This window comes from Ceratotherium simum, chromosome 2 (genome assembly GCF_057802395.1).
Source record: "Ceratotherium simum simum isolate JZ-2026a chromosome 2, ASM5780239v1, whole genome shotgun sequence".
Taxonomy (NCBI): Eukaryota; Metazoa; Chordata; class Mammalia; order Perissodactyla; family Rhinocerotidae; genus Ceratotherium; species Ceratotherium simum.
The window spans coordinates 42,817,854-42,833,922 of NC_141901.1; positions in this window are offsets into that span (position 1 = coordinate 42,817,854).

Genomic DNA, 16,069 nt, shown 5'->3' on the forward strand with positions numbered 1-16,069 from the left:
GGGCCGTGGAGGCCAGTTGGTCCTTGAGGTCATTGCTACATTTGTTTTCATCCACACTGGTCTGACCACTATCTCTTCCCCTTCTGATGATTTTTTTTTTTTTGTGAGGAAGATTGGCCCTGAGCTAATATCTGTTGCCAATCTTCTCCTTTTGGCTGGAGGAAGATTGTCGCTGAGCTAACATCTGTGCCAGTCTTCCTCTATTTTGTACGTGGCACGCCACCACAGCATGGCTTGATGAGCGGTGTGTAGATCCGCGCCTGGGATCCAAACCTGTGAACCCTGAGCTGCCGAAATGGAGTGCGTGAACTTAACCACTATGCCACAGGCCAGCCCTCCTTCTGATGATCTTGTCCCTCATTCCTTGGGGAAATATCCTTCCCCATTTCTACTTCGTTCTGGTGGTGCTCCCAATTCTACTGCCTCACTCTTACTTGCCCCAGTGTGGGCATATGATGGGAGGCCTGGCTGATCTGACAGCCCTGTCCCCTGATGCCCTGGGCCCTGGCCAGCCTGCTGTGCTCCTGGTCCTGTAACAGAGGAAGCACCTGACAGATGGTGGTCAGCTGGCCATCCTGACCTGGTTGCAGTGTGGCTCTGCATACATGAGTGATACAGCAAGATGGTGCTTGCTCGTAGCAGGGAAGAAAGCGTACTTGCAACCTGGAGGTTAGATCCAGGTGATGTGGTTTTGAAACCAGGTACCTGAGGGTTACTGTAAATATTCAATATTGGGCCGGCCTGGTGGTGTAGTAGTTAAGTGCGTGTGCTCCGCTTTAGCCTGGGCATGCACCGATGCACCACTTGTCAAACCATGCTATGGTGGTGTCCCATATAAAATAGAGGAAGATGGGCACAGTTGTTAGCCCAGGACCAATTTTCCTTAACAAAAAGAGGAGGATTGGCATTGGATGTTAGCTCAGGGCTGGTCTTCCTCATACACACACACACAAAAATTACCTTTTGACCTTGTTATGAAAAGAAGTTAATCTTGTCAATTTGCTGTTTTCTTGTTTGACCTGAGGGGTGACTCATGGGTCACAAGGAATTATGAGCTTGTTTTACAAAAGAAAGAGAATGCCTTCAAGGGAGTCATGATCACCAGAGAACCAGCCCCCAGAAGTCAGATTGCCCATCGGTTTATTGGGCGTGAAAGAAACAGGGATTACCCCTTTGTTTCTCCAAAACTCCTCCTGCCAAACCTCTTAGCTCTATAAAACCCCTCGCTTTCTTCCCTTGTTAAGGCAGATTTGAGAGAACCTATCCTCCCACCTTCTTGTTTTGGCCAATTTGAATAAACCTTTCTCCATCTCCAAGCACCAATGTCTCAGTGATTGGCTTACTGTGCATCAGGTGCACAAACTTGAGATAAAGAGGTTCGGTATTTCCCAAAGACAGTTTTTGAATCCATGTCAGGTAATTGTGCTGGAGTTTCAGTATGACAAGATTGAGAGCATGAGGGGAAACTGGGGCAAGTGTTTAGAGAACATCTTCTAGCTTGACATCCTCTGGAATGTTCTGTGGAAATGGAGTTCTCTGGGTCTTTTGTAATAGATACAAACTTTACATAAAAGAAGTGTCAGAATGCTCTTTTCTCCAAGCTTCAAATCCAGCTCTTGGGGATGATGTCACAATGGCTGCAATGATTGTTGAATGGGTGGTCATGTGACCTAAATTGGGCCATCAAGGTCCTTTCCTGGGGATAGCTCTCTTTCCCCTGGGATTGCCACAGGTAGACGATGAAAGCTGGGAGCCACCCGTCTCCTCACGGAGGAAGCCTTCCTGAGGTAGGAGAGAAGGAGATCTTCCAAGAAAAAGAGACAGAGCATCAGTAGATCCATCCGTCTAGAAACTGGGTTGCATCATTCATGTCTTGGCTTTTACCCCTGTGTCCTCCAGTGATGTGGGCTCTTTTTTTGCTGAAGTTACTCTTAGTTAAATTTTGTTCTTTTCAACCCAAAGAGTCCTGCCTAAGACACCCCTTCAGGAGCCCCCACATTTGCATTCTGTCATAGCAACTTACATTCTTGGTGACTCCCCTCTTCCCACACCTTCAGTCACTGTCCTCTGCCCATCTCCCCTCCTCCACATACACATACAGCTGGGGACAATTGGGAGATTACTACTGTATTAATGTCCCCTTCTCCCATTTGGCTCTCTAAATGACTCTGTGACGGAGGTGGGCTGAGCAGGTCTGGTGTACTCCTACTTTACAAGTGAGGAGAAGTGAAGTCCTGTGCCCAGGCTCAGGGCAGGTGGCAGGGCTGAGACACAAACCCAGGCGTTCAGCGGCTGGGCCTGGGCTGGGATGGCATCGCAGAAGGGAGGGTGTTGGACTTAGACTTAGAAAAAGCAGCTAACCTCTTTGAGACTTAGTTTCTTCCGCTGAGAAATGGGGATAACATGACCCATCCCACAAAGCTGCTGTGAGAATGAAAAGAGAGCTTCCAGTTGAAAAGGTGTCTGGCTTGCAGCCCCAACGCCACTGTATTCTCATGAATGGCTCATGAAGGTGGAGAGAAAGACAAAATCTCTACATTACCCAGCCCAACAGACGCCAAATACAAGGAAGTACAACAACTGAGGAAATCCGGTAGCCCTCTGTCTTCTGTCTGCTCTTAGAATAGTTTCTTCAGCCTGTGAAAATGTGGGAAGATATTTGGTAGCTGAGCAACGGTTCCCAAACTTGAGCATGCATCAGAATCACCTGAGGGCAGGACCATCTGAGTTTCTAACACAGCAGGTCAGGTGGGGTTGAGAATTTGTATTTCCAGCAAGTTCCCAGGTGCTGTTGATGCTGCTATTCTGGGGACTGTGCCTTGAGAACCGCTGTCCTCGAGGGTCTGCTTGTATAAGGGTCCAGAGATGGGGTTGGGTGTCCTTCTGTGTTCTTCCTGCCTTTGGCCTCACTAAGTGGTCCCTGAGCCCTCCCACCACCCAGGCTGCTGGACCAGAGTCACTGGTGGCTTTGTGGATGTGGTTAGTGCAGAACTAGAAAAAATAAAGTTTTCACATTTTTGGTGATTGTATTTTAAAAAGCTGGAGTAGAGATGCAAGATAATAAAGATTTGGAAGTGTATGTAATCCTTCCAGAAGCACACTGCCCTCTCCCCCTACCCAAGGAGCCCAGACAGGGCGATGGGGGGTGTGCAGGAGCAGAGAGCACTGAGCTCACAGAACAAGCTGTAGCCCCGAGATGGCTGGTCTCAGAGCTCATCAGGGCCAGTGCTTCCTGGTCCAGCAGGACTGGGTCCACCCGCTTCATGTGGAAGTTCTACCTTCCAATAACCCGCAGGGCTGGTGGGGGCCTGGACACCTAGATGGTGGTGGTGCTTAGAATGGGTTGTTCCCCTACACATGGGCAAAGAGGGAGGCTCCTGGTTACACAGGGTTATCATCAACCAGACAGGTCTCCTGCAGGGTTTACTTTATTTTATGTGTTTGTAATCCTATCTTTCTCTCTGTCTACCTGAGGCAGCCAGGGCCCTGAATTCCTCCCTGCTCTTCCCAATCTTTCAATATCTCATAAGAGAATGCAACTCCCAAAGAACCATAGAGCAGGAAGAAAGTGTAGGAGAGAAGGAAGAGGAGACTGGAAGTAGTCCTTGGCATTATTATCATAACAATAATAGTAGCTGCTAAGAGTTCATTGGATTGCAGGATGTCACTCGTAGACAGCCTGGGCTATCAGCACAGGTGAGGTAGGTACAGGCAGATATGAAAAACAACAAATAAACAACGACAACAAATCCCAAACTTTCTCTAGAGCTCTAGCATCCACCACGTGGGTGAGCATTTTATATTATTAAACATAACAATGAACGTTAATACCTGAATATCTTCATTGCACACAGATAAAGGGTGAAATTATCCACATTTAAAAAATAATTATTGGGTTTTATAAAAGAGTCATAACATCTTAACATCATCCTTAACAAAGGGAAAAATTAAAAACACAATCATTCCAAGCATTGTGGATTAAACGTCAAGTACAAGTTAAGAGGAAGCAAATCTGAAGTTGGAATCATAACAAGTGACCTTGCACTTCCTTTTTTTGTCCCACTTGATTTTGAACAGGAAGATAAGACTCCAGGTACCTCCCAACCTGATACTTCTCAGGTACCAGTCATTATGCTAATCCGTTTATAAACATCATATTTAATCCTTGCAAAGTGTTATTATCCTCTTTTTACACAAGAGGGAACAGGCTTAGGAAGGTTAACAAACATGCCCAACATCACAGGGCTTGTTGGATGGGAGCATGTGACCCGGAGGCCTGACTCCACACCTGGACTCTTAATCTCAGCACCGTCCTGCTGTGGTTCTGGTTGTTCCTCAGGAAGGGACCAGAACAAATAGAGCAAAAGCAATTATCTATAACACAAAGAAAGGAAATCTTCCTGAGCTGAAAAAGATGCAAGAATGTGTAGGTAAGACAAAGGGTTTGCTGTGATCCAGGCAAAATTTGTAAAAACGAAGATATGTCTAGACACACTCTGGCAAAAGTATTGAATCATAAGGAGAAAAAAAAGGTTAAAGGAACAGTTCGATAAAGGAACAGAATCTATAAAGGAACAGTTCAAGTGTCTCATATTTCTTAGAATTTACTCACAAGGATCAGAAGACAAGTGAGCAAAATCTCTAGTTTTGTGGGGAAAAAAGGCTGTGACAGAATTTAGCTAAGTTGTTAGTCATCTGTGAAGGCATCAGAAAAATATATTCATATACGCAAAGGTCCACAAAATGTACCAATTATATTCTCTTCTTGAAGTAAATTACTTGAAGAAGTACTGCTCCTGAACAAAAAATAAATCAAAATGAAGAACTTGAGAATGATGACTTAGTATTCTTGATAGCAAACCAATAAAACCACTTAAATTATACAGTTAGGTTGAAATTATCAAAATAGAATAATAAAATATACTGTAAGTTTAAAAAATAGCTTTTTCAAGAAAAAGGCAATGTAAATATGACAATTTATTAGCAACAATTGGAGTTTAAATCACAAATCATTTTAACAGATACCAGTAAGTAGTAAGTGGGTTGGGAAAGAATAAAAGTATGTTGATTTCCTTATTTCACATGAGGAGAACGAAAGGATGTGGTTTTATTCTTCATTTTCAAAGTTAGAATACAATTTGTAAAAAGGTTTTTGAAAATCTTTAAAGTATTTGCAGGAAAAATGGAGAGAAAAATATATGTTTTCCAAATAACTGCAGAGAATATGATGAAATAAAACAATCTATATAACTTTCAAAGGAAAGAGCAAGGAAGTATAAAAAAGGAAAACAGAAACAAGGAAAGCACATTAATTATGCCCTGTTAACTTAGACACTAAGTTAATATATTGTTACACATTAATGATACAAAATTATATGTGTAATATGGTTCCAATTTTGCATAATAATGATATTACTCTAAATATATGTAACAGCATTTCCCATATTGCTTTCTGTGGAACACTACTTTCTGAGAGATGTTAATAGTTATTCTAGAAAAAGGGCTCTGTGGTAAAATAAGTTTGGGGAAACCTAAGTGAAACCATATCAGACAGAATTTATTCTTGCGTGTCTTCTCAGAGCCTTGTGGGGTATGGGTAGTGGATATTTTTTGATGTTGGCTGCCCAGCTCCTGGACCCCCATCCTATATGTGGGGAATATCTCATCTCATGAAGCAGAATCCATATGCTATTGCAGAAGCTGAAAATTCAAGTTACTTACTGTCTCTATTCCTTGGCAGCAATCAGACAGATGCACCTTCCTGGGAGTTTGGGTCTAGGCCAGTTATTCCAAGAAGCAAGGGTGGTGGAGAATCCTTCCTGGCAGTGGGGAGCAGCTTTTGCCAGTGCCCAAGCTGGCCATGCCATCCAGTGCTCAGGGTGACCATGCAGGGTCCTCACCAGACTGCTTCAGTGGCATGGTTTTGGCTGTTTCTGTTTGTGTAACTTTTGTTTATTCTTGCCCATTTTCTAAGCCCTCATTCTCTAGTCTTCCTGGTGAATCTATGAGCTATCTAATATCATTTAAATAAAATCTTTTCCTGCTCAAATCAGTTTGAGGCACATTCTGTTGCTTGCATTCCTGAATATTGACTGATACAGTGTACTGTAAATTTCTAAGAGGGAGAAACTTTCCAAAGTTATTTGCCTGCACTTTTTTTCTCTTCAGAAAATTTATTAATCTCCTGTGAAATTAATATGCTGTGGAACATAAACTGGAAATTTATGGGCAGAAAAAGGCCTGGAAGGAAATATAGCAAATGATTCATAATGGATATTTGGTTCCAAATACTAATGGGTTGAGGACTTGTGTTTGTGTCTCTCTCCAGAGATCCTATTAAAAAGGGGATAGAGGGGCCGGCCCGGTGGCATAGCGGTTAAGTTTGCGTGGTCCGCTTTGGCAGCCCAGGGTTTGCGGGCCCGGATCCTGGGCACAGACAGATGCACTGCTTGTCAAGCCATGCTGTGGCAGCATCCCATATAAAGTAGAGGAAGATGGGCACGGATGTTAGCCCAGGGCCAATCTTCCTCAGCAAAAAGAGGAGGATTGGCAATAGATGTTAGCTCAGGGCTACTCTTCCTCACCAAAAAAAAAAAAAAGGAGGGGGGATAGAAACACATAGCAGCAAAGATGATGTGAGATGGATCAGAGAGTGAGTAAGAGATTTAAACATTTACAGAAGATGGAAAAATTGAAGGAGGTGTGTTGGTAGATGAAGCAGAGAGGAGGGAGCCTCAGACAGAATATGATGCCTAGAAAGGACTGGAGTGAAGGCGGGACCTGATGTACATTTTGGAACCCCAGAGAGACTTGGGGATGAATTGGCAGTAGAGGATGGGAATGAAAAGGGGGCTGGCAATGCTAGGGTTAACTAAAAGTCTGCCTATGGACCAGTGAGGCCAACCACACCCCTCTCTTCTCTTCCTTTACTTGCTTGCAGAGCAATAGCTGCCTGGGCCCACCCAGCTTTTCTTGAAAGAAAATGAACAAACACTCTGGAACTTCTTTCTCGGCATTCCAGAACAAAGCCTTCCTACTTCTGGCAAAAATAGCTGGTTCCCTGTCAAGTTACTCAAGTGCAGTTTGCCAAATACACATAAATGGTACTTCTCAGCAACCTTCCTATGCAAGTGAGAAACCAGTTGGGAAAATAAATATATGTTCATACTAGCAAGGAAAGTCTGCATCAGCTATAAGAGCTACTTAGAATAACTAATTTAATCTTTCATTCCTAAGGATATAAAATCGCCAAAATGTGAAGAATACTGGCAGCATGAAAGAGAAAGGATAAAATAACCAGGAGAATAACCAATGGCCCTAGAAGAAAATGCAGGAGCCAGAAGAAAACTGTGTCTTCAAAGAGATTCAATAAGTGGCTTTCCAGAAAAATGACTTTAGCTGAAAAAATTTCATGTAGTACAATTAGAAGCAAGGAGACATTAGTGATATAATGTAAAAAGCATAGGTTCCTTTTCTTAACAAGAGAGAAAAAGAACACAAACAACCCCAAAGCAATTAGACACTTCAGATAAAACAAAAAACAATGAGAGCCATGGTCCAGAAACAAAGCACACTAACATATGGCATGATTTTGAGCAACTGATAGAGTAAAAGAAAGGAAGAATTTATTTGACTTTGATGCTAGGTCTCTCCTGTAAGAAACCAGAGTGTGACTCTGGACCATTAAATAAAGCACTGTCATCTTAGCAACAAGGTCTGGCTGTGGAGTAAACAATAATTATGTTGCCATAATAATGCTAACCCTGTTTTTTTGTTACTGATTATTTATAATAAACCTATAAACAAAGCCTGAAGATTTAATTATGATTCCAGAACCGTATGTCGGTGTTTTACAAGGTGTAACTGACAGAAGGTGGGAGGAGGAGGGTGGGGAAGCAGTTAGAGGGCACATCTTCATCTTACAGAATGGGGAGGTGAGAGGCCCTGGCTGAAACGAAACCAAGAGAGGTTTAGATTTCTTATGAGAAGTTGTAGTCAAGAGAAGAGCTAAAATAATAATATAACTATCAGAACTCAGGAGGAAGATAGGGAGAGTTGGGAAACAGTACAAAGGCGAGTTAAATATTTATCTTTCATGGTAGGAAGTCAGCAGATAATGTCTCAAGTCATAGAAGCATAAGCCACACTATGAGAATGACGGTGGTAGAGAGATTGAGCACAGAATAAGTGAAAGAGAAATTGTTACCACCCAAGGGGGGGTCTCCTGCCTACCGCAAGACATGCCAATAGTCAAGAGGCAAGGTGGTAGGAGAAAAAGGACTTTTTATTACAGCTTGCTAGCAAGAGGGAAGATGGCCGACTAGTGTCCGAAAAAACCATCTTGCAGAACAAAGATTACAGGCCATTTATATAGGGAGCTGGTCTCTGGGTGGAGTCATCCATCTGATCTCCAGGTGGGGGCAGACATCTGGTCTTAGTTCCTGAAGTCTTTGGTTTTACTGGATATGCATCAGAGACCAGAGCAATGCCCTATACCCTGATCTCTCAGTTGTCCTTGATGATGGCTATCAGCATGGACTCTCTGTTCAGGGGTCATCACATTCCTAAGGAACTCAAGAGAACAACGTTATCAACTTATAGCAGCTGGGAGGGGCCATAAAATCCACAGAGCATGTCTGGGCTAGTTAATCAGAGGTCATTCTAAGTTACAATAGGGTTTCTTTTCTACAATATGGCTTCCCTTATGTCAACTTTGTGTTGAGCTGGTATCAAAATCATTAAAATGATTGCATTTGAGGAGAAGGACTGCAGGCAGGGCAGCTTATGCTTATTTTTTATTATGAGCTTTTCTGAAGTATTGAACTTTTTTTTTTTTTTTTTTGGTGAGGAATATCAGCCCTGTGCTAACATCTGCCAATCCTTCTCTCTCTCTTTTTTTTTTTTGCTGAGGAAGACTGGCCCTGGGATAACATCCGTGCCCATCTTCCTCCACTTTATATGGGACGCTGCCACAGCATGGCTTAACAAGCGGTGTATCGGTACACGCCTGGGATCCGAACCGGCAAACCCCGGGCTGCCACAGCGGAGCATGTGCACTTCACTGCTTGCGCCACCTGGCCTGCCCCATGAACTATTGAACTTTTAAAAAGCTAGGTGGATGAGTTAGTTCCATGAACATATAAAAAATAAAGGAAGAAGAACTACAAAATAAAAAAGTAAAAATAATTTGTAATATGAGTGCTTCTTATTTTCTATTTTATGTGCTTTTGCATTTTCCAAATTTTCTGTAATGAAGATGGGTTACTTTTATAATTAATAAAAGAAAAGAAGATAGAAAAAAAGAAAAATTAAAAAATGACTTAATTCTCAGACTGCAAACTCTGGCAGGGCAAGAATCGTGTCTGTTATCTTTGTCTCTCAAGTGCCCAGGGCAGCCTGCCCCCAGCAGGGGGCTGAGTGAATTGAATGAGGGAAGACAGACTCTGGGGGAGGAGGGAGGCAGTGATGGGCCTCAACTCTGATCTGAATTGGCTAGAGACTTGGGCCCTCCCCTACGGACCTCTGAGAACTTAACCACCTCAGACTGCTCAGAGGTCTCTGGATCCTCCAAGCTGGATTTGGGGCATTGGCTCTTGCTAAGGACCCTCAAAGATCCCTAGAATCTGTGCCTGCCATGGCCTGTGTGGCTGGTCCATGATGATGTCTGGGAAGCCCAGGAGGATAGAGGAGCTGTGATGGAATTGGGGTGGGGGTGAGGCACAGGCTACTGGGGTAATAAAGGCCCTGGGCCCTGGAGAGAGATGAGGTCATTGCTTGCTTTCGTGGGAGGTGGGTGGGGAAGTGACACCAGCCCTCAGGGAGAAGCTTATGTGTTCTGCATTTTAATAATGGGATTAATCTCTGAGAAAAATCTGCCACACCTTGGGAGTGGATCCTCTGTCTCAGCACAGTTCAGGGCAGGTGTGACCCCAGCCTGTCCCCTGGGAGCAGCCTTTCCTCACCAGCTGGGAGTTCACCTACCATATTCACCCTTCCTTGCTGCTGGGGAGTTGGCCTACAGTTGCTCTGTTCCACTAGCTTTCCCTCAGCTGGCCCGAGGAACCCAGGAGAAGGAGGGGCTGTGGCCCTAACCACAGAGTGACTTACAGGAGGGAGAGGCCCTAGTCCTGCTCTAGGGGGAGACAGCCCCAGCCCACCGAGGCTGCTGGTCTAATGTAAGGGTAGGGCTTCTCTGGGGTGGGGAGAGGGTCAGAGGGAGCCTAACATTGATCCCTCCCTTGCCCCTCCAGTCTGAGGCCAAGAAGGTAAATGATGTGTCCTCGGCCTCCTGGGAGAACTAGCTGTGGGTGGGGTATGTGTGAGGGGTCCGGGCATCAGCCTTCTCAATTCAGAAAAGCAGGCAGGAAAAGGGGAGCTGCCTGCAGAGCAGCCCAGGGCCATTGCCAAGATAGGCCAGGAGGGGGCAGCAGTATCCAGCAGGAGAGAGGGCCGGTGGAACATGCCAACATGTGACTCATGGAATAGGACAGCTGTTTCATGCATGAAAACAGGCTCCAGAGGCAGAGATGAGCAAAAGAATACAAAGTCTCTCATAATTTGTAGGAATCTTGGGGAGGGCTTTGGACACATGTGGGGTGAGGGGGATGGAATCGGGATGAGGGGTGGTGGTAGCAACCAACAGGGAGACTCCTCTTGCCATTTAGGTAACAAAAGCAATCTAGAAATTTTAATGTATAGAGTCTGGTTGAGAAAAATGCGTCAAGACTTAAAATATTTTGGAGGTGGTTGCTGGAAAAGTTTGAAATGGCTGGAGATGGTGTTTGTGCTGTTATGCATGATACTCTAAGACCTGAGGACAGCAGATGCCAGAAGCTGCCCCCTGTTTGTTATAGACATTAGCTGCTGTTTATGGGATGCGCTTCTTTGGATGATGGCAGATCGGGCCTGCATCTTGACGGTGCTGAAGAACGTATTGTTCACAAATAAAATTGTGGTGAATCTGTCCTTCTTTGAGTCAGAACTGAAACAGGCAGAGCCTGCTCCTATGGGGCAGGAGAATCTTCAGCTGGGGTGGCCTTTATGTCCAGTGTCCTCTGGGGCCATGCCAGGTGGTAGGTCCTGGCTTTTGTGACAGGCAATAAACGTTCACGGCAGTTAAGTGATGATGACTGTGTAATCACAGACTGAATGATGCGGTGGAGGATGTAAAATCTCAAGCCTTTGTGGAAGGAAGAGGTCAGCGGAGATGCTGTGGTTAGGAAGGTTTGCAGAGCAAGTGGGACTTGATCTGAGTTGGAAGGTGGAGGCCCATGGCGGGGTGACAGAAGGACGGAGGGCCTTCTCTTGGGGACACAGCCTGAAGGAGGGCGTGGGATGGGACTGTGAGACCTGTCACACCAGATCAGAGTGTGCTGGGGTGTGCTGTGGAAGGCCCTGAATGCAAGGGTGGGAGGGGGTTAGAACTGATATGGTGAGAGGCAGTGACCTAATAAGGAGGAAGTTACAGAAGGAGGAGTCACATTTAGAAGATAGTAGAAATATATTTATATAATTTAGAAAATAGTAGAAATATCACACCAAGTGCATTAGTGGAAAAGCCAGACTGGATAACTTGGCACTCTCTCTCTCTACCTTATCAACCCCGACCTCCCTTTGGGATCTGATGATCTCATGCAAGGCTAAGGTTTCCATGTATTGACTCAATCTCTTCCATCCTCCATGACATAAGCAGGAGGCAGGAGTTCAGCCCAAGTGGGTCTGGTGGCCAGAGAGTATCTGGTTAGGACTTGTGGATGATGTCTGATTTCTGGGCAGCTACAAGGAGGGCAGCTGGAGACTGAGCGTCCCTCTATAATTAGTTTTGGGAAGAGGAACTTTGTACCAGTTGGGATCCTTTTGATTGCAAAAACACAGAATAACTGATCTAAAGTGAATTATAAATAGAGGCTCATTAGCTCATATAACAAGAAATATAGAGGTCAGAGGTTTCTGGTTTGGTTAATTCTGCCACTCAACCATGCCAATTTCTCTGCAATTTTTTTTGCTCCTCTCAAGAAAGATGATCTAACAGCAATAAGCATAGCTTTTCCAATGACGACAGCTAAAGTAAGAAAGGAGGGCAGGGGACATTTTCTTCCAAGATCTTTTTCTTATCAAGGCAGAATATCTTTCTCATGAACATTTTCTTCCAACATCTTTTTCTTACCAAGGCAGAATATCATTCTTATAAGCTCTCCAGAAGACTTCTCCTTCATATCACTGGCCGGAACCAGGTCCCATCGGCCGCTTCTAGATGCTAAGTTAGCTTTGAAATATCTGTGGCATTTTCAGCCTTTGTTATGGAAGAGGCAGTCTGAAGAGAAGGAAGGAGGGAGAGGGGGCTGGTGGATGGTTGGCAACGAATGGTGACAGTTGCCAACCCAAAGGATGAAGGGATGGTGGAATTGCTGCAGAGGAGGAAAAAGACCAAGTCCTGGGGCTTGTAGGAGGAAGAGGAGGAGAGCTCTTGGGGTTAAGAATGGCCTGTGTGTCGGGGTCCAAAGCACAACCATGGATTGTGTGTTTGGTTTGAGGGATGCTCCACCTACGCTGGTGCTGGGGTTGACTTAAATCGTGAGATCAGAGCCGCCTCAGTCTCTGTTTTTCCTCCTGCCAGTTTCAACCACGAGGACTCACCTTAAACCCACAGGGTGGAGGCTGGCATTGTATTATTGGCAATAGAATCCTTTCCTCGTCTATAAGGAAAACCTCCTGGAGGCCAGGCACTCCTGGAGGTGGGTGGAAATGAAGAACTGGGACCAGAACACATGTCTTTCTCCTGAATTTCCAGATTGAACATCTTGCCCATAGCAGTAGGAGGAGAGCAGCGCAGATGGTGCAAAGAGCAGATGCCTATCTGCTGGGGAAGAAACAGCTTGGCCTGGGAAGTCCCCATCTTTGTGAGGGGAGACAGGACCCAGTGCTCTGATAAGGCCTAGGCTGGAGGTCAGGGAGCCTCTGTGGGGAGCCTTTGAGGGGGACATGTAAATCTGAAAGGGGGTGCTAGACGGAGGAGTGGGATCATGACAGCTTAGAAGGGGAAAGGCCTAGGAGGGGGATTCGAGGAAGGGGCCCAAAGGACAAGGGCGAGAGTTAGGCAGCAAAATAGCAGGGCACCTAATGTCAGCCCACTGTGCCACCTCAGGAGTTCCCAGAGACCTTGTGGGGCCAGCAAGGTGAGTGAAGACCTTACCCTCACGCTGCACCCAGAACACTGTCCGAGTCAGGCTATGCCCCAGAGCCGGGGCTGAGCACAGAGTTGGATGGAGGTGAGGTGACTCTCCCTAGGCTTGAGATGGGGTTCTTCAAACATGCTTGGGGGTGAGGTAGACTTTCCTCCAGAGTCCAACCTCCTTCACTGAGACCTCCCACCCCAAGAACACTGAGGAGGCCTCAGGGCCGCTCTCTCCGCTCTTGGGTGTCATCCTCCTTGGCCTGCCAACTCAGTGGTCAGAAAACTGCACAGGCATTGCCTCCCTCAGGAGTAAACAGAGTCCCTATTCTCCCACAGAAGGCGTGAGTGCCTGGATTAGGGTTCAGGAGCTCTGAGCTAACACTTGGTTCTGTCCCTCACCACAGCGTGGCCTTGGGCGAGTCACTGGATCTCTCCCAGCCTTGGTCTCATCCTCTGTCAGCCAGCCGCACTGTCCAGGGCTGTGGGGTGGACTGACTCCACTTGAAACCACGGCTCAGCCTCTGGGAGCTGCCAGTCTCCAGATGGATTAACCTCCTTCCATCTGTGGTTTCCTCACCCAGGAATGGGCATCGTATTGTCTAGAGAGTTCAAACGGTGCCTGGCACCCAGTTGGCACTTGGTGAATGTTAACTTTCCCCCTTTTCTTGCTGAGTTTTTGTTCAGTTTTCAGCCATTCACTTCCATGTGTGTATTGTGCTAACTTTTGCCAAGTGCAGAGTCAACAGCAGCAGCAGCAGCAGCAGCAAAATCCAAAACAAAATGGGTCCCATCTCACTTAGTCATTAAGAGGGATTAACGTTAGACTGTGGGGCTGGCTGGGAACCAGGGTCAGGTCACCATCCTGACTATCATCGTGAGAAATAAATGGGATAAAGAGGGTTTTATAATCTGTGAAGGGCTACCAGGACAGGTGTAAGGAATTGATCCCCAGGAAGGAAGCCCAAATGGTGGGGTTTCAGACATGGTGACAGTCTGGTGAGGGGCCTCCCACCATGGCTCCCAGCCCTCAGGGTGGGGCTCTTGGCCAGGCCTGTCCAGGGCCAGGACTAGGGAGACCTGAAGTGGGGAAGGAATTTGCCTTTCTCCGGAGTTCCTACAAGTGGCAGAGACAGGCTCAGGGTTTGATTTGCTACTCTTCCTGGTTGAGATGTGAGAACAGTGTCCGTGGGTGGGAAAATAGGGGACTCAGCTTTCCACCCCTCCTTTAGCAGAGCTCTCAACCCACTGCGCTTGTCCTGGAGGGTTCTGTACCTCCTCTCCTCTGTGCCCTGAAGGAAAAGGACAACTCTACCTTTAGGATCAAGGCAGAACTTTAATGAATTTCAAGGTTCACTTTTAGAACCCTCAGATTCTACAGCTTCAGTCTAGCGGTTGAATGTCCCCATTCATGTCCTTGAACCCTGATTATGATTTACACTATTGCCCACACCACGCCACTGCTGCTACCACTGCCACCCACTGCCACTTCTGCTACTGTAGAGTCACGGCTCACAAAGTGGGCAGCATAAGACATAAAAATAAGTGTATTTAAAATAGGTAGGAGAGTCCAGCAATTAAGATCATGGACTCTAGAGCTATACTGCCTGAGCTGAATTCCAGGTTCTGCCATTTACTACCTGTGTGATCTTGGGTGAATTACTTAACCCCACTGTGCCACATTTATAAAGTGGGGTGACACTAATAGTTCCTACCTCTTAAATTTGTGGTGTAGATTAAATGAATTCATTTAATCCAGAACAGTACCTAGAACAAAGTAAAGCCTACATAAGCATTAGCTATTTGTATCCCTGAAAATCCTCCAGGATGCTGTTCCACTGGAGACGGATGTACTATTTCTCAACAAGTCTAACACAGCCAAGGTTTTCAATTGCTGGGAAGGGTGGCTGTTTCCTCAGGTGAGCTCCGGATAAGGCACTTGGCTTGGGTTGAGGTGCCGTTTTGTGTGACAGAGATGTTTCTTTATCATTAATGTTATCCTGAGTTCACCAAGATGATCCCCCATGGGAACCAAGATGGCCCAAGAAACTGTGGTTTCCCATCTCCCATTTCACACCTGGACAGCATCTCTAACACTGTTCTGATTGTCTCTTTCCCTCTGCTGATTAGATGTAGATGAAGTTGAACATAAGCCTGATGCCTTCACACTGTTCTGCTGCTGCTGTTGCTGCTACCACTTCCACCACACATCAAACCATTTGTTGAGGGCTCCCTCTGTGCCATGCATCATTCTAACCACTTTATAAGTGTTGTCTTATTTAATCCTTAACAATTCTGTGAAGTGAATATTATCATCCCCATTTTACAGGTGAGGAACCCAAAGTTCAGAGAAGTAACTTGGCAAGGTCATAGAGCTAGGAAGAGAAGAAACTAGAATTCAAATCTGTGTTTTGCTCCCAAGGCTAGTATTGTTCACCATGGGGTTACACACATCAGCATCCTCAACTATGCTGAGTTTCTTCAGTACAGGGACAGGGTTGCCCATGTCTTTCCATTACACAAAGACCTTTCATCATGAGGCTGGCACTTGGTACATGTGATTTTAATACAATAAAAACACTGGCACATCTGTGCTTCCTTCTAGGGTGTGCCTGCTTTCTAGAACTCTCTAATTACGATTTCCATACTATATTCAAGTCCTTGCATGAGGACACCCAGCTATGTCTGGATATCTTCTTTCCTGGTGACTCTAGGGCAAGTAGTAGTGAGGGACACTCAGGGGAGGAGAGTGCTGGAGGGGAATGTCATTCTACCTATACAGATGTCTGGTTGGTCTGTCTTACTCCCAGTAATTTGGGAGAGGTTTCTACCTCAGTGCTTTGGTGTTCTGGGTGGTTAGCACCTAGCTAGGGCAAATATACCCATTCTTTAGATGAG